At 36.0% G+C, this 3,573-nt stretch overlaps 1 protein-coding gene across 1 annotated transcript in view; it reads right to left on the bottom strand.

Annotated features, from left to right (window-relative positions):
- The window catches only part of Lrriq3 (leucine rich repeats and IQ motif containing 3), a 165,894-nt gene that overhangs the window by 45,269 nt on the left and 117,052 nt on the right, over window positions 1-3,573 (bottom strand). The gene's annotated exons all lie outside the window — the stretch shown is intronic.

Below are 3,573 nucleotides of genomic sequence, written 5' to 3'. Positions count from 1 at the left end.
GAGGCAATTAAAGCCGAATGAGTTCATACGGCTGGGTCCAAATCCAACATGGCCAGTGTTCTGATGAGAGCAGGAACTCACCAGTGTTGCGCTCAGGAAAGAAAAGACTTGTGAAGCCACCCGGAGGTAGGACAACAGAGAAGCCAAAGGAGAAACAAGGCCTGCCTGTCCTTCCATCTTGGACCTTGTAGTATCCAAAACAGTCAGAAAGTAAGTTCCTGCTCTTTAAGACACTCAGTCTACGGTACTTTGTTACAGTAACTCTAGAAGATTAATAGATATAAGTTAGAGAAAACTAGACCAGATTACACTTCCCTACCCGGGAAATGTCACAGAACACACAAGAATTCATTTTGTAATCTCATTCATCCATCACTAAGTAATCATCTACCATCAAAGCATGACGTTGTCTACAAAGGCTACAAATATAAACATGTATGTCATAAAGATGATAATGAAAACTACAGAGGAAGGAAGTGAACGATACCTGAAAATATGAACACACGGTAGAACACATAACACATTGATGAAGAAAAAGTGAGGCAAAAATTGAGGTAAAAATTGATACTTAAAGTCTGTAGAGCAAAGAAGAAGAAAATAAACGGGAAAGGATTAAAAGACGATATAACTCCTGACCTGAAATAATGCCTCTGCATTTAAAGGTTAACGAGCTTACTTGCGTCTATCTGAATATTCCAAGATAATCTCTTTATTTTAATGTGTACCAACTACTATCCTTAATTACATGTACAGAGTTCCTTCCATGGGCACATTTACAAGAGTGGTTACTCAACAGTGTCAGCATCCTGGGGATTAGAGAATGGCATCCTTCTTAGGAGTCATAACTCTAACAATTCTCACTTCATAAGCTAATATTACCAATAGAAATTAAGGAAGCTTGAAGCTAATGGGTAGTTTTACCATGTTCAAGGATTGGAAGTTGTCATTAATCTCTCAATTCTTCCCAAATCCAGATATGTGTGTGTGTGTGTGTGTGTGTGTGTGTGTGTGTATGAAATAATCCTAGGAATATACAAAGTACACTTTTAGTAGAAGCTAACATTTACTTTAAACATTTAAAGGGACTTCTAGTAGATGAGAAGAAAAATGAAAAATCAGAGCAGAAATTAATGAAATAGGAACAAAGAAATCAATGAAAATAATCAATGAAATTAAGAGCTGGTTCTTTGAAAAATTAAATAAGCTAGAGAGACCCTTAGCTCAGTTAACCAAAAGAAAGAAAGAGCATATCCAAATTAACAAAATCAGAGATGAAAGGGGAACCATCACAACAGACACCCCAAAGATCCAGAATATTGTAATACTTTAAACACCTATATACTCTATTAAATTTGAAAATATAAAAGAAATGGATGAATTTCTAAGTTCATGGAAACTACCAAGGTTAAAGCAAGAAGAAATCAACAGCTTAAACAGACCCATAACAAATAAAAAAGGGCAGACCCAGATGGAATCACAGCAGAATTCTACCAGGCAATCGAAGATCTACTACTTAAATTATTCAAAAAGAGAGAAACAGGAGGAAAACTCCCAAGCTCCTTTTACAAAGCTATTATCACTCTAATAGCAAAACCAGGTAAAGACACAATAAAAAAAACCATAGACTCATATCCTTAGTCAACATAGATGCAAAGATTCTGAACAAAATACTTGCAAACCACATACAGACATACATCAATTCACCACACTGCTAGGATACTTTCCATCAATTATCCACCGCCTATTACCAGTCAAAAGCCTAACTATAAGCCAAAACATAGCATCAAACCTAATAGACCTAATTTGACTAGAAAAAGCTATCCCAAAAACAATTGCCAACACACAAATAACTGCTTCCATCATTACATCAAACCAAAAAGGACTTATCAAACTACATAGTGCTTGAAACTCTAACAAGAGCAATAAGACAAGAGCAGGAAATTAAAGGAGTACCAATTGGAAAAGAAGAGGCCAAATTATCCCTTTTTACAGATGCTATGATATTAAACATAAGATATCCTGCATATTCCATTAGAAAACTTAGAAATTATTAATCCTTTCAGTAAAGTGGCAGGTAACAAAAATCAACTTACAAAAGCCCTTCTATATACCAATACCAAGCAATTGGAGAAAGCATTCATGAAACCCTCTTGTTCACAATAGCCTCAGAAAACTTAGGAATAAACCTAACCAAAAACATTAAAAATATGTATAACAATGAAAATCTTTAAACAAAGAAATTGAGGAAGACATCAGAAGATGGAAGGACCTCCCATGCTCATGGATTGGAAGAATTCATATTGTGAAAACGACCATCTTACCAAAAGCGATCTATAGAGTCAATGCAATGCCAATAAAAATACCCATGACATTCTTCACAGAGCTAGAAAAAAATCATCCTAAAATTCATATGGAATCACAAAAGACCCTGGATATCTAAAGCAATCCTGTGCAAAAGAACAATTCTGGGGCGGTGGAGGTGGGGTGGGGTGGGAATCACCCTGCCAGATCTCAGATTACAGAGCTATAGTCATAAAACCAACATGGTAATGACACAAATGGACGCATAGATCAATGGAACACCATTGATGACCCAAACCTGAGTACACATAATTTCAGCTATCGATTTTTGACAAAGGTGCCAAGAACACACAATGGAGAAAAGACAGCATCTTCAACAAGTGATGCTGGCAAAACTGGATCTCTACTTGCAGAAGAATGAAACTAGATCCTTATCTTTCACTTTGCACAAATTTCAGCTCCAAATGGATCAAAGATCTCAACGTAAAACCAGAAACTCTGAAACTATTAGAAGAAAACATTGGCAGTTACCTCCAAGACATAGGTGTAAGAAACACACCTTCTAAATAAGACATAGCTGCTCAGGCACTAAGGTCAACAATCAACAAGTGGGACCTCATTAAGATACAAAGCTTCTGAACAGCAAAATAAACAACCAAGGAAATGAAGAGGAAACCCACTGAGTGGGAGAAAAATCTTTTCCACCTACAGTTCTGATAGAGGATTAATATCCAAAATATACAAAGAATTCAAAAAGTAAGAAATAAGAAAATAAATGACTCTATTTAAAAAAAATGGGCAATAGCCCTAAACAGAGAGTTCTCAAACGAAGAAATAAAAAGGGCTAAGAAGCACTTTAAAAAGTGCTCAACACCCTTAGTTATTAGAGAAATGTGGATAAGAAATATTCTAAGATTCCATCTTACTCCAGTCAGATAGGCAAAGATCAAGAGAAGGAAAGATTAAATGCTGGAGAGGATGTAGAGAAAGAGGAACACTCATTCACTGCTGGTGGGAATGCAAAGTCATGCAACCACTATGGAAAGCAGTGTGGAGAACCTTCAAAAACAAAAAATGAACCTCTCATATGATCCAGTGATATCACTCCTTTGAGATATACTAAAAGGACTCATCCTACTGAGATACTTATACAACCATGTTTGTTGATGCTCTCTTCACAATAGCTAAGAAATGAAAACAACCTAAATGTCCCTCAGCAGATGAATGGTTAATGAAAAATGTGGTACATATACTCAATGGAGTTCTACTCAA

Source organism: Nannospalax galili, unplaced genomic scaffold, assembly GCF_000622305.1.
Source record: "Nannospalax galili isolate Female #2095 unplaced genomic scaffold, S.galili_v1.0 scaffold387, whole genome shotgun sequence".
Taxonomy (NCBI): Eukaryota; Metazoa; Chordata; class Mammalia; order Rodentia; family Spalacidae; genus Nannospalax; species Nannospalax galili.
Note: the sequence above shows the minus strand (reverse complement) of the source record. Positions and strands in the feature narration are given on the sequence as shown.